This window comes from Lissotriton helveticus, chromosome 9, assembly GCF_964261635.1.
Source record: "Lissotriton helveticus chromosome 9, aLisHel1.1, whole genome shotgun sequence".
Lineage (NCBI taxonomy): Eukaryota > Metazoa > Chordata > Amphibia > Caudata > Salamandridae > Lissotriton > Lissotriton helveticus.
Genome location: NC_136070.1, coordinates 805,417,466 through 805,443,059, shown reverse-complemented (window position 1 = coordinate 805,443,059; position 25,594 = coordinate 805,417,466).

Here is a 25,594-nt window from a genome sequence, read left to right as displayed (position 1 = left end):
TGAGGAGCAATAGGAGGGCAGAGGTGGGGTGGAGGTCTAGGGGAAATAAGTTTTCCCGTCGAGTAGATGTGCCTTTGGGCATAATCCGTGGCCCCAGGTCCCGGTCGGTCGCGGACGGGCGCAGACGGGCTTGCCTTAGGCGCGCCTGCTGCGCTCGTCTGCTGCGCGTAGGCGTCATGCAGTTATATAGCCGTATGTAAGTGGTTGAGCACTAGAGCGCCACCCTGCCACAATGGCCGCTCTGCGCGGCTCCACCAGGAAGTGAGTGCCTCCCTCCACACAAACAGCACGAGATTGCTGCGGTGGACCGGGGAGAGCACTCGGATCTAAGAGCACGCTGCCACAAGTATGCAGGTAGTTTCACAGGCACTCAAACAGTATTTAACAAGCATTTACAATGCAACAGTTTCGCCTTTGTAAAAGTTAGAGCTATTGGCATTGTAAATGACAATTTTTTTTATTTATGTGTTGGTTTTGAAAACAGATAAATAAATGGCATTGCCATTTACAATGCCAATAGCTTAATCTATCGCTAACAGCAAAAATGATTAATAATAACTAACCTTCCTTAAGTTGCAGTCATTAAAGAGCTTGCAGACAATTAGGAGCTCCCTGAGTGATGGTGTGTGTTTTGTAGGTGTGTGTGTGTGTGTGTGTGTGTGTGTGCACGTGTGTATTGCTGACATGCAATGCTCACATTCAATTAGGAGCTCCCTGAGTGATGGTGTGTGTGTTTGTAAATGTGTGTGCGCGTGTGCACGTGAGTATGCACATGTGCACGGTGTGTGTGCATGATCATTGTGTGAATGAACGTTCACGAGTGTGTATGAATGTGCGCATGTGAGTGAGTGTGCATATGCATGGATCCACAAGGCATGAAAATGTATATGCCACTCTAGTTCGTTGGTCTGCAAGGATTTTTTCATCATGCCCTCTGAGGCAATCATGGACCAGAAACAATGTTTACTGCATGTGTGAGTGAAAGCAAGTGAATGTCAGAATGCATATGTTTGTATCTGTGGCAATGTGTTGAAAGTGGTGCGTGCATGTGTGAGGGTAAGTGTGTGAAAGAGAGAGATAGTGTGCAAAAGGCCTTGAAGGGCTGGGGGAAACAACCTTTACAACGCAACTTTTACAACGCACTACCATTACAACGAAACTTTTACAACGCAAAAACCATTACAACGCATATATTTACAACGCATGTTTTTACAACGTAGATACCTTTACAATGCATACCATTACAACGTAAGTATTGGTAAGTATATAATTATATTTAAAATGTAATATGTTTGGGTTTTTGGGTAAAGGGGTATTTTTAGGGTTCAGGGTCAGTTTTGGGTTTTTGGGTAAAGGGATATAGGGGTATTTTTAGGGTTCAGGGTCAGTTTTGGGTTTTTGGGTAAAGGGGTATTTTTAGGGTCAGTTTTGGGTTTTTGGGTAAAGGGGTATTTTTAGGTTTCAGGGTCAGTTTTGGGTTTTTGGGGTACAGGGGTAAGTAAAATTAAATTTAAATTAAATTAATTAAATGAAATGAAATGAAATGAAATTAGATTATATTAAATTCAATTAATTTACATAAAAAAAATTATTATATACTTACCAATACTTACGTTGTAATGGTATGCGTTGTAAAAGTATCTGCGTTGTAAAAACATGCGTTGTAAATACATGCGTTGTAATCGTTTTTGCGTTGTAAAAATTTCGTTGTAAAGGTATGCGTTGTAAAAGTATGCGTTATAACGTCATACATCCAGGGCTGGTGTCAATATGTAACAAATGTCAGCAACTCATTCTCCTGCTCATCTATGCAATCATAAACCAAAATGTACGTGTGTGTTCGTGCATGTGCACTCGTGTAAGTGTGTGTCTGTGCGCATTTGTGGAAAAATGCACAAGTGTATTAGAGTTTGAATGTGTGAATAATGCGTACACCACTCTAGCTAGGTGGTCTGGCATATTCGGCCTCCCATTAACATACTCACTGGAGCAAACATAAACTAAACCAAATCTTGTGTGAACAATTGAATAAAAGAACTCTGTATACTTTGAAATTACTGAGATGGAAGAGATGTTTATTGAATATTGGTGCTCAGGAGTTTTTTACACTTAAAGCTAATGCCACACTCGAACTAGATTCCTGACTCAGCTCAAGCCCAAAATGAGCCTTTCATGTGGCTTCTCCCTTCAGCCTCCCATGCCTCTGCTTGCTGTTTTGCAGTGTTGTACCACCCCCTTCCCTGTAGGGGGCAGTTTAGAGGGCAATTCTTAAAGCACTATGAACAGTGCGTCCTTACCAAGATGCTCTGTTATTAGACGCCAGCCAGCCTCTGCTTTAGTTGTGAGCCCTTTTCCCCTCTGCAAGGAAAGACTTTCCTGTGAAGCTGAGAGGGTCAAGCACACGGATCAGTTGCAGAGAATGAAGGTTGTGCAGGTTACACATGTTTATGCAGCTCAGCCTTTAGATGCCATTTACAGCATCCAGGGTACCAGCATCGCTGTAGGCTTTTTGAAATACTGAAACTGTGCAGACGTAGGGACTATGAGTAAAGGGCAGACGGGTGCTGTACCTTGCTCTTGCTTCAGTCAATTCATTGCAGTGCATGTAAATGACATGCAAGTGAACGCCTTCCTTTGCCAACAGAGCTGTACTTCGCACCTGTGACCTCACTGATAATGCTCAATGGACTGCTTTGTTTTTCTAATCTTTTTAAAGATGCCACTTAAATGTTGAGCAGCTCCTATTAATGGACTGTTTTTGTAAAGCAAAGAAAGTTAATGTTACTGCCATGAAATAAAGTGCTCTGTCTTTTCTTACCCTTCACATTGTGATTTTGTTCCAGAATGAATGGTTACATATTAAGGGGCTTATTACAATGTTGAGCGGAATTGTGTCCACCGGACACCATTGCGGAAACGGGACTGACCGACCTCCAGTCGGCAGTCCTGCCTGCCTAATTATGATGCGACCACACATGGTGCGATCGCATACCTCCTGTTTCTCTATGGGACCTTTTGTTACGGCTGTAAAGCGAGAGATTGTGTTCATCCCTGCACCCCCTGCCACACTGTGCAGGGGTCAACAAGTCGGCCCCCAACCGGAGGACACAAACAGAAGGGGGCCCGACTAGGGCCCCCCAAACATGCTTTCTGACAGGCTTTCCATGTCGGAAAGCCCAGCATACAAAGACTGTCGGAAACCGTGCATCGGAATCAGGACGGCGTAAAACGCTGTCCATATGGATTACGGGCCTGCTTCCGACTGGCCGACTGGTTCCTTGAGCCCGTCGAAATGCAGCCAGAATGACCGGGCTGAAAGCTGAAAAGTTGCAGCAGACTCATTGTACTTTTGCAGTATTCAGTGTGGCATCACAAAAAAATTGCAGGAGTACTGTGAAATTACTTCAAGACTGCTGTGAGACAACAAAAAAAACAAAGTTGGGTGGGTGTCTTTTGATATTGTTTGGCCATCTGGGGATGGTTGGGTGCAGGGCCTTATCAGAGGACAGGTCCTGCATCCAACCCCACGCCCTACACTGCTAAATGCCATGCATTACAAGGGTTGGTCACCCACATGGGGTTGGATGCCCCACACCACACTGCACACAGTCAAAGGGCGAAGCCCGTGTGTGGTGTGGGTTTGGCACCAGCGGGGTCTGACCCAACTCCCCACTGTGCCCAGCCAAAGGCTGTGCACAACAGGGGATATGTGATAGATAAATATTATAATAAAATCTTACTTTATGTTAATAAAACCCTAGAAAATTCACTGAAACAAAACAAAAGTGAAAGTGATTTTATATTTATATATAGTAATACCTTACTTTACATTAAACAAAACTGTATAAATTAGCCGGAAAAAAACTACGATTAAAGTGAAGTTACAGTTAGGTGGAAATGTGTGTTAAAATACCATTGGCAAGCCCAGCAATTAAAATGATAGAGTAAATTAAGGGCAGCAAGTATTTCTTTGCAGTGAGAGGAATCATATATGTCACCCAAAGCACCATCAGTGGGGAGAGGAAAATAGGATATGTGGCTGTCCACATTACATTGGGAAACATCCTTTACAACGCAACTTTTACTCCGCACTACCATTACGACGCAACTATTACAATGCAAGTCATTACAACGACTTGCGCTGGAGGGCGCTCTAGGATAGGGAATAGTTTAATTACTATCCAACACCTTCCCTACTATCTACGGGGACTGGAGTTGGAATAGTAAATTAAACTATTCACTATCCAGCACCCCAAACGCAAGTCGTTGTAACGACTTGCGTTGTAAAAGTTGCGTCGTAATAGCATGCGGAGTGAAAGCATGCGTTGTAATGACATACATCCCATTACATTAGTCCCATTAATTAATTTAATTGAAAACCCAAAACAAAAACAGAAAAAAACATAGGAAGAAAAGAATGGTGCATACAAAAATAGCTGATCGATCACATTAAAACCAAGATAGTTTCTTGGTTAAAAAAAAAAGGTTGCGCTTTTCAGAGTACAGAGTGCTAGCCTTTTTGTTATCTGTCTGCACAGTGACTGGTCATCCACTATCTCTGATTAAAAAAACCAGTACTTTTCTAGTTTTGCCTCCTTTCACCTGCCCCAAAGCTGGTTTACGGTAGTAATGTCTGTAGGGGTGAACCAGAATGTAGAAAGTAGAGGTTGCTCCAATTTGTCAATTAACCAACGTACTTACGTCCTTGCCCACCAAGATTGCTGTTGATCACCTTCCAATGCCCACATAGACCACTTCAGTGACTTACCAACCCCAGAAACCTGACAGGTAGCAATCTCTGTTTTAGGACAAACTAACAAGTACATCTCGATTTACAATAGGAGAAGAGCCATCAGGACCATGGCCAAGGTATATATTTATATACATTTCCATACAATTTGGAAAGCAAGTGTGTTTTACATTGTAGCATCTGGCTGCATCCACTTTCTGTTGAAAGCAGGAACACTGGTGCACGGAAGGCAGTGTGACTTCCCAAAAGGAGTTGGTTCAGGTTCCTGTCTGGTTACTGACAGCGTTGCTAAGAGTCCGAGATGGGCTATAAACACCCTTGAACCGTGGCCACTGTTAAGTGAGGAATAGATTTGTGCAAGATGCTTGGAGGAGGTAGAACGGTGGAAGCAGAGCCCAGACTTACTACAGAGCAGAAGGCAGCGCAGTGGGGGGTCAAACAGGCAGCATGAGGCGTTGGAGTGAAGTGTATGGTTCCGGTTTACACTATAAAGATCACGGGCCCTGATAGTGAAAGTCACCCGCTCCAAATAACTCATAATCACAGAGATTGTCTCCGGGAGAGAGAGATGAACGGCAGGCGTGCAGTAGACACTAGCTGCAATCACAAGCTGTAGAAGTGTCCCCCATGCACGGGTTTCATGCAACATTACTTTGTAGAGGAGAAAACAAAGTTGCACTCATTCATTAAGGAGACCGCTCTTGTCTCAGCCTGTCATCCTAAGTTTCATTAAATACACCAAGGTTTTTATACATACAGCCTGTCTCAAGGTTACTGGAATACCACTGTACCCCTTGAGGGATGACAGAGAGCGATGACATGTTTGGGTTCTCTTTCTTCTTCAGAACAAAGAGCTTGTCTGGGGTGAGTGGGGGTGAGTGGGAGGGGGGTGGGGCATTCACCGGGCACATTACCGTACAACCAAACTTCTCAAGCAATTCTCACGGCAATTATATTGCAAAACATTGTGATTAACTGAACTAACCGGGAGATTACTCGGTTTGTGTTGTGAATTGTTATTATAGTACAAAACAGACTCCTGTGCTTACCGGGTCGCAATTCACACCCTCTTCGCCCCTTTCCCACAACGTTAGAATAAACGGTCAGTCAATTCCCCTGATTTTTAATAGTCGTGTTCCTTTTACATCTCATATATTTACCAACGTGGTTGGGGGAGGGGAGTCAGTGGGTCGCGTATTTCAGTACCACAAGGCTGGCACACCTTCCCAAAGGTGGTCAGTTAAAACAAGCGCCTTTCTTCCACAAGCCCTGACAGAAAGACCCACAAGTCGCCAAATGGGAAGCCATGTGTCCCACGCTGAGCTTTTGTTTTCTGTGAGCAGCAGTCCCTGCCCCCTTGCCTTGGCACTGGGACCGCAGGAGCCCGCCACGCACGTGTGTGCCAACAGGGGGGTCGGCTGTCAAAATGAGAGCCTGCCTCAATGACACACTGGACGAAACTTTCCTGCTGCCTGCGTACGGGTCAGGCCGTGCACGGGGTGGAATGGACAGAGGGGGCTTCTGCAAGCCGCGGCGGGCTGCTTCGGTGGGATCCCTCACAAAGATGCGGCGAAGGAGGATGCGGGGCACAGCCGTCACCGCTGCACCCAGGGTCGGATGGAGATGTCGCAGAATCACACAGACCTACCTGCTGCAGGAGCCGGGTCCGGCGCCCTCTGCCGCTGCTCCGAAGCAGGAGCGGAGGAAGGAGGCAGCGCCCTCTCGCTGCCCGGGGTCCGCTCGGCACAGCCCGGCAGGGCTAAGAAAGAGAAGGAGGCTCCTGGAAGCGTCTCCCTGAGCCCGGGGAAAGCAGCAGCTACATCCACGACTAGCAGCGTGGGGCGGGCAGCGCCTGCACGCGGTCCCTGGTCCACGCCTGCCGGGTGCTCCACAGTTCACCTCCCGATCCCCAGCGCGCGCCGTCGCCGCGAGACGCGACGCTGAGATGTGCAGCAAGTGAGAGCTGCCGCAGTGCTAAGGCAGAGCCGCTCCGCCTGCACGCGACACGCAGCGGAGGCTGCTGCTGGCGGCGCGCGGTACCTGCTGGATGCGCTGCTGTCTGTCTGCCGGAGCCCAAGAGCGGCAAATTTATTACTCGAAGCCCGTGAAAGACTTTATGAGTTTTGGCGCCGTGGTTTCGCCTCCAGATGAACATAGGTGGTGGCACCGTTTTGTGGAACAGTATAAGGCATACCCACAGCTAGCTCGTGGTCGGTGTCACTCACGGGCAGCTAAACGCCGGGGGGTCCTTCATTTTCGATGTATGAGGGTGCCCGTCACTACATTTCAGTGGCAGCCTCGCTTTCTGCAAATACCGATTCCATAGTACTGAAAAACATGAAAACAAGTTAACGCGGTATGAGAAATAGTAAAACGATAATAATTACTAGTACAATGTGACCACATGCGACACTGAAAACAAGTAAGGTCCCGGGCCGGCCAGCCAATCACAGCGCGGCCCGGGGAATGACGTCACAGGGGTGTCCCGGGCTGGCAGCCAATGACAGCGCGGCCCAGGACAAAGGGGCGGGACTTAAAAAAAGACCGAGAAACGCCCCCGAATCGCGTTTTCACGAGAAAGCATGATTGACAGCCTCTGTGTCCCAATGGCTAGCCTCCATTTATGGAGCTAGCCAATGGGAGACAGAGGCGGAACCAAAGCCCATATGTAGGATCATGAGATTTCGCCGTGGGCGGAGCAACTGCTACGCAGTTGCAACGCCCAGGGCGAAACCTAAAAATGATCAAATATACAATTTAGCAGTTAAAAATAGCATCAAGAGCGTAATTAGGTTCGTGGGGCTAGCGCGAGAAGTAGTGTTTGGTCTCGAGCACGTCGGCCCGTCTGAGCCCTTAAGTACACTGCAAGTGGTTGAGCACTAGAGCGCCACCCTGCCACAATGGCCGCTCTGCGCGGCTCCACCAGGAAGTGAGTGCCTTCGTCCACACAAACAGCACGAGATTGCTGCGGTGGACCGGGGAGAGCACTCGGATCTAAGAGCACGCTGCCACAAGTATGCAGGTAGTTTCACAGGCACACAAACAGTATTTAAAAATGATCAAATATACAATTTAGCAGTTAAAAATAGCATCAAGAGCGTAATTAGGTTTGTGGGGCTAGCGCAAGAAGTAGTGTTTGGGTGTGCCTCTATACTGGAAGAGCCAGGTCTTGAGGAGTCTTCCGAAGGTGAGTAGGTCTTGGGTCTGCCGTAGGTGGGTAGGGAGGGTGTTCCAGGTCTTGGCTGCGAGGAAGGAGAAGGATCTGCCGCCGGAGGTAGTTCGTTAGATGCCTGGGACCAAGGCGAGGGTGAGGATGGCGGAGCGGAGCTGGCAGGTGGGGGTGTAGAAGCTGAGTCGGCGGTTGAGGTGGGCTGGTCCGGTGCTGTGGAGGGCTTTGTGTGCGTGGGTGAGTAGCTTGAAGGTGATCCTTTTTTCGACGGGGAGCCAGTGTAGGTCTCTCAGGCATGGGGTGAGGGGTGATGTGGCTGTGGCGAGGGACGTTGAGGATCAGTCAGGCGGAGGCATTTTGAATCCGTTGCAGTCGTAGTAGGTGCTTGGCCGGGATGCCCGCGTAGAGTGCGTTGCCGTAGTCTAGTCTGCTGCTGAGGAGGCCTGGGTCACCGTTCTTCTTGTTTCGGTGGGGATCCACTTGTAGGTCCTGCGAAGCATGCGGAGGGTGTTGTAGCAGGAGGAGGAGGCGTTGACCTGCTTCGACATGGAGAGGGAGGAGTTGAGGATGAATCCCAGGTTCCGTGCATGGTCGGTGGGTGTTGGTGCTGTTCCCAGTGTGGACGGCCACCAGGAGTCGGCCCAGGCTGGGGGGGTGGTTCCGAGGATGAGGACCTCCATCTTGTCCGAGTTCAGCTTCAGTCGGCTGTTCCTCATCCATTCAGCGACGGCCTTCATTCCCTCGTGGAGGTTGGTTTTGACAGTGTGCGGGTCTTTGGTGTGGGAGATGATCAGCTGGGTGTCGTCGGCGTAGGAGATGATGTTGAGGTCATGCTGGTGGGCGACGTGTGCGAGGGGGGCCATGTAGACGTTGAACAGCGTCGAGCTGAGGGATGATCCCTGGGGTACGCCGCAGATGATGTTGATTGCTTCGGAGCGGAAGGGGGGAAGGCGGATGCTCTGGGTTCTGCAGGAGAGGAAGGATGTGGTCCAGTCCAGGGCCTTCTCGTGGATTCCTGCTTCTTGGAGGCGTGTCTTTAGTGTGCGGTGGCATACCGTGTCAAAGGCGGCGGACAGGTCCAGGAGGTTGAGGGCTGATGTTTCGCCGTTGTCAAGTAGGATCCCGATGTCGTCTGTGGCGGCGATGAGGGCTTTCTCGGTGATATGGTTTCGTCGTAATCCGGACTGGGATGGGTCTAGGATGTTGTTGTCCTCGAGGTACTGGGTCAGTTGCGTGTTGATGACTTTCTCGATGACCTTCGCCGGGAACGGGGGCAGGGAGATGGGCCGGAAATTCTTTTTTTTTTAAACCTTTATTTGTACAGAAAGGATATACAAATCTGGGCCTACAACCAGTCCGGCCGGCCACGACACGATAGAGCAGTCAAGAAATCCAGAAGGAAAATATACAGAATCGATCATAAAGGAGCGCAATCAATACAGCCCAAAAAAGGGGAGGGGGGGGGGAGGATCTGGACGGCCCGCAAACAGGAACAAAGAAGGTTAATTTTTATGATATTACGATAAGGAGTATAACAGGCTTGGTTACAGCATAAATGAATCCGGGTTCCCAAAGCAAACCAGTGGCTACAAGAAAGCTAAAGGGCAGCAATGCGGAGGAGTGTCACTACAGTATACATCAGTATGAAAACAGATGCGGTTAACACAAATCAATATTCAATTAGACTCATCTTATGCACAACCACCACCCAGTAGTACATCGGAAACAGTACAAAGGAACCGGAATATTGACATCACTAGAACTAACCCATCATACTAACCTTTGGGAAAGAAAAAAGGAGGAGGGGAGGGGAAGGAAGAGGGGAAAAAGAAAAATACAGACTGAAAGAGAAGAACGCCGCGCCGATACAAGCACCCCGTAGCAAGGACACATAAAAGAGCAGGATTATTAGCAACGAGGAAGGGATGGGAGTCGCAATTGAAATGCAGCATAGCCACAAGGAGAGCAGCGATGATACAGACCCCACCCCAATCGTACCATGGGAGGCAGGGACAGACGCGGCGCTCCTATAAGGGACACAAAAGGGCCATAGAACTAAGGAAAAAAAACAGCAGATAAGACCCATCCCACCCATCCCACCCAGCACCCCTGCAGAAGGCTACGGCCTACCCCCCCAGCAGCGTGCCTGTCGCCCTAAATCAGAACCCGAAATGTAGTGGAGACAAGAGAGAGAAGAGGAATAAAGAGACAAAAAGAAGGACATGAAGACAGAAAGAAGTGGGAGGGAGGAGTAAAGGAGCAGAGACAAAACGGTCGGCCTCAGCCCTCCGCCCAACCATACAATCGTAATACGTTTAAACGAAAACGACACAATCTCGAGCGTCATAAAACTTACAAGGGGGTCACCCACAGCACTATGTATACGGGCAATTGCGCCACGGATCTGTACACCAGCAATCCACCGGGAGCAATGTATCTCACCCCAGGCCTTTCTTAGCCACAATTACCACCCACCACATGACACCGGGAAGTGAGCAACTCGGTGCGGGGCAATCACACGAATGAAAAAAATTCCGATAAAAACGTAGGCCAGGGAGGTCAGTCCATAGGCAAGAGAACAAAAGTTCGGGTATGCAGTTCAAGTGTCCCAACAATGTTAACAAGGGCAGTAAAAGACAGGAGTTCAATCTCGCCGTTCGGGAAAGCGGGGGTTCCCCTGCAGTTACGGAAACACGACCTCATCAAGGCAAAGATATGCAGCAGTCCACCATGCTTTTCGGGCACTCGGGTAGGATCGGGCCCCAGTACGATATCCAAGTCCCCGAACTCCAAACATTGAAGCGCAGGAGGTTCCAAAGCCACTTGCTTGCAGACCTGTCGACGGACAGCGGTAGTAACCCTCGTCGCGACCGAGGGGGGCGAGGCAGTGGCATCACTGAGACGAGAGGGGACCATGAAGAACCGTCCATCTAAGATGGCGGCGGACCGCACCGATCTCCCAGGGGCACCGGGGGCCAAGGCCGCATGCAAGGATCGTAATGCGTCAAGAACGTCACCAATTGTAGGCTCACGCACACATGTCCAGGCCCCCGTGCAGTCCAGCAACCCAAGTCCGCGTCTTGAGGATATCCACGGCCTAGTTCGACGGCCGCCATTTTGTAGATTCAGCCTCGTCACCACCCTCCGCGACTCTCGGATCAGTCCCACAGATGCGGACTCCCTCAGGTACTAAGGGGGTCCCGCTAATGGCAGCCTTGGTGCAGAAAGGAGAGCCGCCAAAGTCGGGGGTCCGCCTGTACTATCGCTGGCGTGTCTGACGAACAGAGCCCGGGCGCGAGGCTCCAGGGCGGATGGACGGAGCAGCGGCGGGGGGACCCCTTCACACGATCAGTCCTCGGAGCACCGCGCCCCGCACCAGCCTCACGGTCGCCAATGCAAGCCCGGATCAGGACCACCGGGATGCTCGCACAATGGCCTCTCGCCAGTGGCTCACTCTCTCGGCCGGGGCCGACGTTTACATCAACGCCAGGCTGGGTCCAATAGGCGAGGCCCCGGTCTCATCACCGCGGAGGCCCCGGTCCCTCCGGGGGCACAACTTCGAAACCGCGGCACGCAGGAGCCTCCAGGTCAGATGGTGAGTAGGAGCAACACGTTACGTTTCTGTTTCTTCTCGAGTGTGTCGTCTCGGGGCAGGATGTGCAGCAGAATATGCGAGTCAGGCCGGAAGGCTGACGGAGCCGAGCTACAAAGCGACCATTACGATCGCGAGCTTGGCTCCTCCCCTCAGCCGGAAATTCTTGAGTTCCTTGGGGTCCGCCTTGGGTTTCTTGAGAAGGGCGTTGATCTCGGCGTGCTTCCAGCTTTCCGGGGCTGTCTCAAGGGAGATGTTGATTACTTTCCGTAGTTGGGGTGCAATGGCTGCGTCTGCTTTGTTGAATATGTGGTGTGGGCAGGGGACAGACGGTGAGCCTGAGTGGATGGAGTTCATGATCTTGCGTGTTTCGTCATCGTTGACGTTGGTCCAGGAGATCAGGCGGGTGGTGCGGGTGAGGTTCGCAGGGGGGGTGGAGTCTGGCATTGTCAGGGAGGTCAAGATGTTGATGTTGAAGCTTTTGTGGATGTCCGCGATCTTGCGATGGAAGAAGGTGGCCAGCGAGTCGCACAGTTCTTGTGAGGGCGGGATGTCGTTAGCGTTGGCACTGGGGTTGGAGAGTTCTTTCACGATGATGAAGAGTTCTTTGCTGTCGCGATCGTTGTTATCCAGGCGGGTTTTGAAGGACGATATCTTGGCTGATCTGATGAGGTGGTGAGGTCTGTGGGTGGTGTTCTTGTGGGCTGCGGGCTGTGCCGTGTTTGTTCGTGGAGCCATTTCTTCTCCAGTTTCCGGCATGTTCATTTAGAGGTCTGGAGCTCTTCAGTGAACCAGGTGGCTTTCTTGCTGGTGCGGCTGTTGGAGTGGTTCTTGAGCGGGGCGAGAGTGTTTGCGCATTCGTCTATCCATTGTCTGAAGTTGTGGGTGGCGGTGTCTGGGTCGGTGGGTGGTTTCTGGGCAAGGGTAGTGGCTAGCTGGTATTTGGTGACTTTGCTCCAGCAGCAGCGGGGCAGCTGTTGGGTGCGGTGGTGCGTGGTGGGCTTCTTGTAGGTGAAATGGACTCATCGGTCCAGTGGAGATCAGTTATGTGGTCAAAGGAGACGTGGGTGCTTGTGATGGGATCAAGCGTGTGGCCGGCAGTGTGGGTGGGTGCGGTGACGAGTTGTTTGAGGCCGAGGTTGGCGAGGTTGTTGATCAGGGTTGCGGTGTTGGCGTCGTTTTTGTTCTCAAGGTGGAAGTTCAGGTCCCCGAGGAGGATGTAGTCCGTGGAATCGAGTGCGTGGGTGCTGGCAAGGTCAGCGATGGAGTCGCTGAACTGTGGGTGGGGTCTGGGGGGTCTGTAGACGAGGGTTCCTCTGAGGGTGGTGTTGGGGTCGGTTTGGATCTGGAAGTTCAGGTGTTCGGCGGTGCTGAGGGTGTCGTCTGAGTGTGTGGAGACCTTGAGGGAGGATTTGTGGATGATGGCTATGCCTCCTCCGATTCCGTTGGTGCGGTCTCTGCGGGAGATCTTGTAGCCATCTGGGATGGCTATGGCGATGTCAGATGCCGAGGAGGTCTCGGTCAGGAAGGCGACGTCTGGGGTGGAGCTGTCGTGCAGGTCCCAGAGCTCGATGGAGTGTTTGCATGCGGAGCGGGTGTTCTGGAGAATGCAGCGGAGGTGGTTGGGTTTGTTCTTTGGTGGATTGGCGGTTCTGTCACAGGTGTAGCTGCAGTTACGGCAGGTGAAAGGTCCATGGGTGTGTTTCGGGGTGGCCTGGAAGCAGGTGGGGTGTCGTCCGGCGTTGAGTGCGTGGAGAGTGCTGGCGTCGTATCGGAGTCTGGCATGGTGGCGTATGCAGGGTCCAGGGGGTCTGGCACTGGCGCGATCCAGGCATAGGCGGGCGTGGAAGGGCTTGCCTCTAGCGTGCCTCCGGCGCGCCAGCGGCGTGCCCGCTGCGCGCAGCCACCATTTAAGGTGGGGAGGAAGGTAGGAGGAGCTGGGAGGCGGGAGCGGGGCGGGGCCGCAGGAGAGCAGCGGCGGGAAATGGGCAGAGGGTACAGAGGAGAAGGGGTCGGGGGAAGAGGAGCAGGACGCGAGGGCAAAAAGGCAAAAAACAGGTACAGACAGGAACAGAACTTAAGCACAAATAATCACAAAACAATGGGAAAAAAGACAGTACAGCAGGGGCACAGCAGGATCGAACAAGCGATCAGCAGCTGCGAGGGGGAAAGGCGCTGGCAGACAGGTGGAGCTGTGCGGCAGTGGGGGAGCGACCTGGCCTGTGTTGGTCACTTGATTCATGTTCGCTCTTGCACTGGTAATTTAGTTCAATATCAGCAGAGAGGGAAGAGTTCCTCATCCACCTCTGGCATGTTGTCAGATTTGAGGGCCTTGTGTAGAGGTAGGGGCTGGTTGCAACAACCAAGGGGATGTTTCACCATTCTGGTTGCTCTTGGCTGATTAAACACAGGGACAGTGGTGCTCGCTACCCTCCATCCATGTAGGTGACATATGGTGTGAGGAGCTAGGGGGATAAGGGTGGGCAGGTTGAAAAAGAAAATAATAAAAGGCAGCCGATAAGTGCTGGGGCAGCATTGGTAGAGGTGTGGAGGGATTGGCAATATGAAGAATGCAGGGGGCAGAGATTTAAGGGTAGAAGCTGCACAAGAGTGAGGGAGAAAGTAACACATGCACTCTTATGGAGTGCCTAATGAAAAAGAAAAAAGTAGCTCTCTAAAAGTGCTGAGTGGAAGGATACAAGTAGTCCAGTCAAGAGTGTTGCAAAGAGACTATGCTCCACGAGAGGGACAAACACAAGAAGAGGTAGGAAAGCCATTGAATATTATCCAATCAAATGAGGGCGACAATAAAGCCAATCAATAGTATGCAGTGGGCAGGCTCTGAGCCCATTGTAAGGTTTGGTATGGTCTATAATAGAAGCTAAAAATTGTCTGGTAGGCAAGGCCTACAAAACTCCAGATGGGGAGTTGTGAGGGAATCAACAGAAGTGGTGTGAGTGGGCAGGAGCAGGGATTTGATGAGAGATGCACAACACAGAGCAAAAACACATGGACTCTCAGAGTTCCGAAACAATGGGCGGTCTGTAAGCCCACTCTAAGTTGGGGTATGGTCCAAACCAGGCTTTCACCTAGAGACATACCGACAGTTAAAAGCTGTCTGATGGGCGAGAACTAAAAATGTAAAAGTCGCTACCGTCACAGTTCTAAAATATGGAAAACCATACTGCCTTTAGAGGCAGCTGGCTTCCTAGGTCCATGCATATAAACAAATCCAATCCAGGTTTTTTTTGCAAGTTGGATCTTGTAGTCCTTGTTCTAGAAGGGGATAATCAGGACTGCATGTCCCAGAGCTCTCGGTTCCCCAAGTACAGTGCTTAAAATGGAAACACAGAAGTGCAGGTACTCACTCTTTAGAGTACCTGCTTACTCCAGTACTCTACCATTAAATATATGCAGTGCTGAGAAGTGTAGGAACTCTACCTCTCAAATTTAAAAAGTGCAGGTACTAGGTACCGGACTGTACCTTCCCATTTAAAGCAGTTCCCACGTATAAGTAGGTTATCCAGTTCTGTATTCCTAGCTTTTTGCCTTGAGCGGAGCCCTCAGGGCGGAATGTTGGTCAATTCAAAGTTATCACTTTACCCCCTTTTATGAAATGCAGGGTGATTTTTATTTTTCTTAAAAATATTCCAGGACAGGAGTTGCCACAGTAAATACGACTTCAGGGCTAGTTTGGAGACAGTTTCACTGTACTTATATAACAAAATAAGGAGTACCACCAAAGATAAGGTTAGGAAACCAATATCGGTGGGATGAGACGCTAATGTAAAAAAGAAGAAGTCCTTCTTTGTTTTTAAGGAACCCCTCACTCACCGACCTGGTCGGTGACATGCTTCATCATCGGGGCCACCTTGATAGCCGAGTGCCATCAAGGTGTGCTGCGACACCTGAAATACAGTGGAGCGGGTATGTGAGTAATGAATGAAAAAGAAAAAAAGTCAGTGAGTTAAAAATTGTCCTGGTATGGCTTATCCAAAATTATTTATTCTAAGACTACTGGACAATGTTAAAAACAGTGTATGTCGATACAATAAAGGCTTAATTAAGACCGAATGTATCTGTGGTATGTGTTAGGTCTACATGTTTCAAACCAACGGGGAGTTACCGGTTTTTCATCAGGACCAAAAAATAAAAGGAATTGGGTGGTCAGGGTACACTAACGCCCTGCCATACCTGCAATCCTTTCAGGACCCAAACTAGCCAATTGCTAGGTGGGTAAAGATAGTATGTAACCTAAAGGTGGTTACATTAAAAGGCAAAAAACCTGTAAAGAAAGAGAGGACCATAAGTCATAAAGGCTGATTACATGCCTGCAACGTAGTGAAGTGACGTAGTCCGCTCTCTCTGTGAATCATCCCACATTCAGTTAAGGCGAATTATCCATAGTGTGGTGTATCAGCATTATTTCTGAGTGGAAGTATTTAGGTTCTAAATGGGCACACATATCAATATAGGTGTGAAGGTGAACACGCATATATATCTATTTTTATTTTTATTAGCCAGTCTGTCACAAGCCAGATAGTGCGTGCCAAAGTCATGACTATATATTAATAGTGCCAGGGATTACCGACGTGATAATAGTTCAACTTGATCCAAAGATTTATACAGTACAAGACAAACGAGGGGGAGGAGCCTAGCTCGCGGCCGTAATGGTCGCCCTTTAGCTCGGCTCCCGCAGCCCTCCATCCTGACTGCCTATCCTGTCTTTTATCCTGTCCCGGGACGGCGCATTTTCGGGGAATTGGAAACATAACGGCTTGTTTGTCCTTACCATCTGACCCCGGGGTCTCGGCGTGCAGTGGCTCCGGAGTTGTGGCCTCCGAGAGATCGGGGCCTCTGCGAGACTTGGACCGGGACCTGGCCGGTGGGATCCGACGGCTCTCGGCCCCGGCCGAGAGCGAGAACCAGTGTTGGGAGCCGATGTGCGAAGATCCCGGCGATCCTGACCCGGTCCTGCACTGGTGGCCGCGTGGCCGACGCGGGTGAGAAGCCCCGGGACCTGATTCTGAGAGGGGGTCTCCCCCCGCCGCTGCTTTGTCCGGCGGCCCTGGTCCTCGGGGCCCGGACTCCGCTTGTTTGGGGCACCGGTGCTGGTGCTGGTGGAGACCCATTTTGGGCGGACATCCTTTTGGCATCGAGGCCGCCCTTGCTGGGACCCCCGGCGCTTGTAAAGTCCTACATTTGAGAACTGTTATTTCCGGGGGTCCTCGTGGGCGGCGATTGGGCTGATTCACGAAATGGCGGCCGGCCCTCTGGAACGAGAGTCACCCTGTGGCGGCGGGCCCGAGTTGCCTGATTGTGTGGGGATCGGATCTGGTGGGCGTGAGCCGACAGTCAGAGATATCCTGGAAGCCCTGAGATCCCTGCACGCTTCCCTGGCCCTGGGCGTCTCGGTGGGTCCGCCACGATCCGCCGCCATTTTGGGCTGCCGTTTCTTCTTGTCGCCCTCTTGTTTCGATGACTTCATTGCCTCACCCCCCTCGATTGACCTGAGTGTCTCCACCACTGATCGAGGATCGTGTAGTGTGCTGGTGACTTTGGGGCGCCCTGCCTTTCAAGGTTCGGACCCCGGGGACTCGGATGCTGTACTGCGACCCTGTTCGACATTGTTGCCTGAAACTATGGGTGGACTTCCTCCTGTCCCTGCTTCGATGACTTTGCCTGTGACTATAATTGGGACCACCTCGCCCGCTCCAGTGGCGCATCTGAACTCCTGTTTTTCATGGCTCGTGCTTCGATTGTTGATGCATCGGTATTTTCAGTTTGGACTACTGCTCACTTGTGGATCTATCTACACCCCACGTAGCTATGCTAGTCACCATTCCACTCGATTATATGCTGATTTCGTATTTAGTATGTGGTTGTACATTGCCATGTGGTGGGTGGGGTTTGTCGCTCGGAAGGGTTGGGGGTGAAATGTACGACTTCTGCTTGATTCCCGGTATGCGATTTCGTTGCACAATTGTTTCTGATCGTAGGAGGGTGGGAGGTCCCCTTCTCCTAATATTTTGTGGCGCGTGATGGGATGTCGTCCTGGTCTGTTTTTGATTGTACTTGTCGGGTTGGGCGGAGGGCTGCGGCCTACCGTTTGTATTATAGTTATTCTGCTCCTCCCTCCTGTTTTCTTTTCTCCGCTTTTGTGGCCTTTTTGTCTCGTTTTTCTTTCTTTCTTCTCGCTATATTTCGGGTTCTGGTTTAGGGCGACAGGCACGCTGTTTGAAGGGTAGGCCATAGCCTTCTACAGGGGTGCAGGGTGGGACGGGTGGGTTGGGTTCTGTTTTTTGTTTGTCTTCTGGTTCTATGGCCCTTTTGTATCTCTTTTTCGTGAGGCCGTGTCTGTCCCGACCTCCTATGGTGTGTTTCGGGTGGGGGTATGGCATCGTTACTTCTCCTGCTATATTTTGGCTGTCTTTCTTCCCGATCGCCATGCCCCGCTTGGGCCGCTAATCCTTTTGTCTCCTGTCCTCCCGCCACGGGGGGCCGTGTCGGCGTGTCTTTTACCTTTCTTTTTTCATATTTCCTGATTTCCTTTTTATTGTTCTGTTTTTCTTCCCTCCATTTTCCTTTCCCTTCCTCTTCCCCCCTCCCTACCTAGTCCCCCCCCCTTTTTCCTACCTGCGTCCCAGAGGGTACTATGACGGGCGGGTTTTAATGCATTGTCTTCCGATCCCTCTGTTCTGGCTTGGTAGTGTCTCGGGTGGCGGGCGTGTTACGATGATAATGCTCAGGGGCTGACTGTATCTCACATATCCTGATTTCTTGACTGCATTGTGTTGTCCCCCTGATATTTTGCCCCATGCCCCCTTCTTAATGTTGAGGTTGGTTACGGGATGTTGGATGCCTCCGTATTGCAAGTGTGCCTGTCATGCGTCCTCTCCCCTTATTGTAAAATTAAGCCTTATTTACTCCTGTGTTTTAGCCCTTTAGTTTCTGTATCTCTTCTCCCCTATTGTGATTGTGCTGCCTCTGCTTTGTATTGATTGCTTATGTAATATTTGCCTGGTGACTCCTGACTGTTTTGTACACTGCGGCCGGCCGGCTTGGTTGTGGGCCTCGATTTGTCTTCTTTTGATGTCAATAAAGGTTTTCAAAAAAAAAAAAAAAAGACAAACGACACACTAAACACACATTGCCAGAATATTTTAAAACGCTCACTCCTCAATGGGGGAATGTTGGCTGCACGGGGATTGAGGGGAGAGGTCACAAAGCTCGAAACGTATTCTGTGAATTTAAGGAGAAATCGGAACAGACTCGTTAGTAATCCGTCAGAATATATTGCAATGTTCTCCCTCTTTTTCGGTGCAAAGATAAGGAAACGGACGCGTTCCCTAATATACAATCTCTACTTACAGTTTCTGATGTCAAAAATCGACCATCAACCTATGCCGCCCCTCCGCGCACCCGTGAGGAGGCAAAAGCAGCGCCGAAGTTAAAGGCAGCCGCCATCGGGGACATGGTGGGCGTGGTCGCCATCGGGGACGTGGTGGGCGTGGTAAGTAATGCGTACTGACGTCACGTGGTCACGTGGTCGTAGTACGGGGGCCCGCTAGGGAAAAAGGACGGTTGTCCGGGGAACGTAGGTAAACAAACCTCCGTTCCGCGTGAGAATAAGGGCTAGTCATAATGAAAATCTCAAAAGGACAAGCGAGGAGTTTCTTTAAAAAAGGTCACGCAAGATGTGTTTTACAGAAAGGAAAAAAGGCCCCATTGTTGACTAAGTGTTCAGTAGATCGAAATAGGGGCATGTAATAGCGATCATCGCACAGGGGTGTTGGCAATACAATGGAATACATCTAAGCCCAGGAGTGCATTCGATTTTATGGACAAAGGTGCTAAAACCAGAACAGAACCAGATGGATTCTGTACAACAATGTTACTTCATGAAGGAATTCTTTGTCATAATCAGATTTGGGCAATACAGGAAACACTTAGGAAAGGACAGATGCCCAGGTACTGGGGGTGAGGTGAAACACTCAGGAAAGGACAGATGCCCAGGGTATATTGTCATTCAGACCAAGTTTATGGGTAGACAGTCTGTATACCCATCTCTGCTCCTTCTCATATAGGCGTTTCTGTATGTTTGGTCCAGGGGTCACTTGCTCAATGATAGTCCAGAACATATCATTAGGTGTGTGGCCTTTCTCAAGGAAATGGTCAGTCAATCGGGTTGCATTTTTCTTGCAGCGTATAGTGCTGCGATGTTCACATATCCTCTGTTTTACCTTTCGAGTTGTCATCCCGATGTAGCGTTTCTTACAAGTGCATTCGATCAGGTATACTACATTTTCACTATTGCAGTTGGTATGTGCAATTTGTCTCCAGGTCTTCCCAATTTCTAAGTCCAGAGTTTTTGTGTTCCTGGTTAAATGGCACACACTGCAATCTCCGCAGCGATAATGACCGGTTACATCAGGTAGACCCCAAACCCTGGTAATGGATGGTGCGCTTGGAGCCAATTTCGTTTTCGGTCTGGTGTTAACAAGAGTGTCTTTTAAGCTCTGTGACTTCTTAAAAGAAAACAAAGGTTTTTCCCAGTGTAGATTGCCTGTGTTTATGATGTTCCAATGTTTATTTACACTCCTGGTCAACTGGTTTGATATTGAATTGAACGTTGTCACGCATGTTAGAGGTATTTCCTCATTGGTTCTGGTCTTTTCTTCAAGGAGTGCCTCCCTGGGCTGGTTCCTGGCCCTCTTTTGGCATTTTTTCACTATTTTCTCATGGTATCCACGGTTCCCGAGTTTTACAGATAGGTCCTCTGCCTGTTTCTTGTAATCAGATAGTTTGCTGCAGTTTCTGCGTAGTCTCAAAAATTGCCCATAGGGTAGGTTTTCCCTTAATGGTCGAGGGTGGAAGCTTTCAAACCTTAAGAGGTTGTTCTTTGAGGTCGGTTTGTAACGAGTTCTTGTCTCCTAATGATTGCCTTCTTTGCTTATTACTACGTCGAGAAAAACAATTTCCTCTTTGTCGTAGCAACTTGTGAACCTGAGGTTGTTGTCACAGGAATTAATCCAGGCTATGAATTGCTCAAGGAGTTCAGTTGGTCCTTGCCAGATGGCAAGGACGTCATCAATGTAACGCCTCCAAAAAGTCAGATTCTTGCGAAATGGATTTGTGTTGTTCAGAATGAATTTGTTTTCGAAGTCATACACGTACATACCAGCTATGCTAGGAGCAAAGACGCTGCCCATTGAGGTGCCCCCAGTCTGTAAGAATAACGTTCCCTCAAATTCGAAATAATTGCGTTTGAGGGCCAAAGTGGCACATTCCAAAATGAATGCCCTGGGTGTGTGAAAAGGCCAATCTGCATTCTCCAGGGTATTGCCCAGGACTCGGATGGTATCGTCCTGGGGTATGCTTGTGTACAAGCTTTCAATATCCATGCTTAGTAACACAGTGTCTTCATCCACTTCCACGTTCTGTAACAGATTTAGTAAGCACTTGGTGTCTTGCAGATAAGTGGTTGACTTCTGTACAATAGTCTTAAGGAAAAAATCGCAGAACCTGGAGAGAGGTTCTAACAAGGAGCCAATGCCCGAGACAATTGGACGTCCTGGGGGGGTAATCTACCCTTATGCATCTTTGGTAAGATGTAGAAATAGGGGATTTTTCCCTCAGTGGTACTTAAATAATCTGCTTCTTGTTTAGATATTGCACCACTTGATTCCGCAATTTCAACTAATTGACAGATTTCAGCTTTCAGATCACTCGTGGGATCAGTGTTTAAAACTTGATAGTTTTTTCTGTCGCTGAGGAGTCGGACACATTCTTCGCGGTAGGCGGTCATATCCATAACTACTAATCCACCACCTTTGTCAGCTGGTTTTATTATAGTGGATTCGCAAGCGCGTAATTCCTTTAAGGCTGTTCTTTCTACATTGCTTAGGTTCTGGAAATGAGAGGGTGTCTGCATCTTTTCCACATCATTGTAGACAGCTTGCTCAAAAGTAATTAGTTCAACTGGTGTGGTGTGTGGAGGTGGCATAAAGGTGGATTTCAATCTCAATCCACTCTCATTTTCCACTTCACAATCTCTTGATTGGCCATGTTTCTCAAAATAGGCTTTTAGCCTTAGTTTCCTGAAAAAATTGGCCAACTCACAATGTAACTGGAATTTGTCCAACCGGGCTGTGGGGACATAACCAAGGCCCTTGTTAAGAACGTTCTCTTCTATAGTTGTTAGTGGTCTTGAAGACAAATTGGTGACTAAGGTTTCGCACTGCTAGTGCCTGCCTTGCTCTTCGTTCTGTTGCTCACTGGGTCGTCTTCCTCCCAGTGTACTTGGTTGGGTTGCCTGTTTTTTCCTCTTCCCCTTCTGCCCCTTTGAAAAAAAGGGGGGCGGAATTGATTTTGTTGGAAGGGGGGGGTTGGAAATGTGGCTGAAAAGGAGGTTGCCATCCATACATTTGGAAATTTGCTGTTTGATTAAAAGGATCCTGGAACATGGGGGGATTGAACCCAGGCCAGAAATTTCCTTGCCCTCTTCTTCCTCCTCTTCCTCTCTGCTTGTTAACACTGGTGTTAGACCCATTGCTACTGCCTGACGAAATACTTGATGCATCAGGGTCAGGTGTAGACTTATCAGGTGGTTTGTAATCAGGGTCAGAGTAGGGATATGTCTTAACAAATGAAAATCTTTTCAAGTCTTTTGGGAATTTTGTGACTTTTTGTTGGGTCAGGTTGTCTTTGTATTCAGTTATTTCCTTGTTTATTTCATCGAGTCTCCTTTTATATCCAGTTATACTCGTCTTTATATGCGTTTCTGTCTTTTGAATTTCGATTTGGATAGTTTCTGACAATCTTAGGGCTGTTTTTAATATTAATACAATCCAATCGTGCGTGCAATGCCAGGCTATTAAGGCCCAGTCCTTTCTGAACTGCGCATCATTTAGGAAAATCCGTGGGGCATTTGTAACCAGAAGGCCCTTGGGGGCCATATTGTTTGTAACATATTCTTTCAGGATGGTACCATGAAGTATTGTTCTTATGCGTTCCTTTTTCATTTCTGTGAGTTTTTCCCAATCGCTTGTTTGTGATATTGTCTGGGAGATGCTTGCGTCTGCAAAACCAGAGATTTCGCCAAAGATGGCATCTATCTCCTCTGTGGAGTACGTGAGGCCTTGGTTTTCTCCCATGTTGAACTAAAAATGTGTGTAGGTGAGGTGTCTGAAGGGATGGTCTAAGGATCAAAGAAGGACAGATATAACTCTCGCAGCTGTGCGCTGCCAAGGTATGTACTAAACAAAATTAGAGAGCAAAGGGATTTTATCCAGGGAGTACCCTTCCATCCAGGTGGAAGGAAGGGTACTCCCGATCCCCTGGTTTGGTAACTATATAACAAAATAAGGAGTACCACCAAAGATAAGGTTAGGAAACCAATATCGGTGGGATGAGACGCTAATGTAAAAAAGAAGAAGTCCTTCTTTGTTTTTAAGGAACCCCTCACTCACCGACCTGGTCGGTGACATGCTTCATCATCGGGGCCACCTTGATAGCCGAGTGCCATCAAGGTGTGCTGCGACACCTGAAATACAGTGGAGCGGGTATGTGAGTGATGAATGAAAAAGAAAAAAAGTCAGTGAGTTAAAAATTGTCCTGGTATGGCTTATCCAAAATTATGTATTCTAAGACTACTGGACAATGTTAAAAACAGTGTATGTCGATACAATAAAGGCTTAATTAGGACCGAATGTATCTGTGGTATGTGTTAGGTCTACATGTTTCAAACCAACGGTTTGTGACCTCTCCCCTCAATCCCCGTGCAGCCAACATTCCCCCATTGAGGAGTGAGCGTTTTTAAATATTCTGGCAATGTGTGTTTAGTGTGTCGTTTGTCTTGTACTGTATAAATCTTTGGATCAAGTTGAACTATTATCACGTCGGTAATCCCTGGCACTATTAATATATAGTCATGACTTTGGCACGCACTATCTGGCTTGTGACAGACTGGCTAATAAAAATAAAAATAGATATATATGCGTGTTCACCTTCACACCTATATTGATATGTGTGCCCATTTAGAACCTAAATACTTCCACTCAGAAATAATGCTGATACACCACACTATGGATAATTCGCCTTAACTGAATGTGGGATGATTCACAGAGAGAGCGGACTACGTCACTTCACTACGTTGCAGGCATGTAATCAGCCTTTATGACTTATGATCCTCTCTTTCTTTACAGGTTTTTTTGCCTTTTAATGTAACCACCTTTGGGTTACATACTATCTTTACCCACCTAGCAATTGGCTAGTTTGGGTCCTGAAAGGATTGCAGATATGGCAGGGCGTTAGTGTACCCTGACCACCCAATTCCTTTTATTTTTTGGTCCTGATGAAAAACCGGTAACTCCCCGTTGGTTTGAAACATGTAGACCTAACACATACCACAGATACATTCGGTCTTAATTAAGCCTTTATTGTATCGACATACACTGTTTTTAACATTGTCCAGTAGTCTTAGAATAAATAATTTTGGATAAGCCATACCAGGACAATTTTTAACTCACTGACTTTTTTTCTTTTTCATTCATCACTCACATACCCGCTCTACTGTATTTCAGGTGTCGCAGCACACCTTGATGGCACTCGGCTATCAAGGTGGCCCCGATGATGAAGCATGTCACCGACCAGGTCGGTGAGTGAGGGGTTCCTTAAAAACAAAGAAGGACTTCTTCTTTTTTACATTAGCGTCTCATCCCACCGATATTGGTTTCCTAACCTTATCTTTGGTGGTACTCCTTATTTTGTTATATAGTTACCAAACCAGGGGATCGGGAGTACCCTTCCTTCCACCTAGGTGGATAAAATCCCTTTGCTCTCTAATTTTGTTTAGTACATACCTTGGCAGCGCACAGCTGCGAGAGTTATATCTGTCCTTCTTTGATCCTTAGACCATCCCTTCAGACACCTCACCTACACACATTTTTAGTTCAACATGGGAGAAAACCAAGGCCTCACGTACTCCACAGAGGAGATAGATGCCATCTTTGGCGAAATCTCTGGTTTTGCAGACGCAAGCATCTCCCAGACAATATCACAAACAAGCGATTGGGAAAAACTCACAGAAATGAAAAAGGAACGCATAAGAACAATACTTCATGGTACCATCCTGAAAGAATATGTTACAAACAATATGGCCCCCAAGGGCCTTCTGGTTACAAATGCCCCACGGATTTTCCTAAATGATGCGCAGTTCAGAAAGGACTGGGCCTTAATAGCCTGGCATTGCACGCACGATTGGATTGTATTAATATTAAAAACAGCCCTAAGATTGTCAGAAACTATCCAAATCGAAATTCAAAAGACAGAAACGCATATAAAGACGAGTATAACTGGATATAAAAGGAGACTCGATGAAATAAACAAGGAAATAACTGAATACAAAGACAACCTGACCCAACAAAAAGTCACAAAATTCCAAAAAGACTTGAAAAGATTTTCATTTGTTAAGACATATCCCTACTCTGACCCTGATTACAAACCACCTGATAAGTCTACACCTGACCCTGACGCATCAAGTATTTCGTCAGGCAGTAGCAATGGGTCTAACACCAGTGTTAACAAGCAGAGAGGAAGAGGAGGAAGAAGAGGGCAAGGAAATTTCTGGCCTGGGTCCAATCCCCCTATGTTCCAGGATCCTTTTAATCAAACAGCAAATTTCCAAATGTATGGATGCAACCTCCTTTTCAGCCACATTTCCAACCCCCCCCCCTTCCAACAAAATCAATTCCGCCCCCCTTTTTTTCAAAGGGGCAGAAGGGGAAGAGGAAAAAACAGGCAACCCAACCAAGTACACTGGGAGGAAGACGACCCAGTGAGCAACAGAACGAAGAGCAAGGCAGGCACGAGCAGTGCGAAACCTTAGTCACCAATTTGTCTTCAAGACCACTAACAACTATAGAAGAGAACGTTCTTAACAAGGGCCTTGGTTATGTCCCCACAGCCCGGTTGGACAAATTCCAGTTACATTGTGAGTTGGCCAATTGTTTCAGGAAACTAAGGCTAAAAGCCTATTTTGAGAAACATGGCCAATCAAGAGATTGTGAAGTGGAAAATGAGA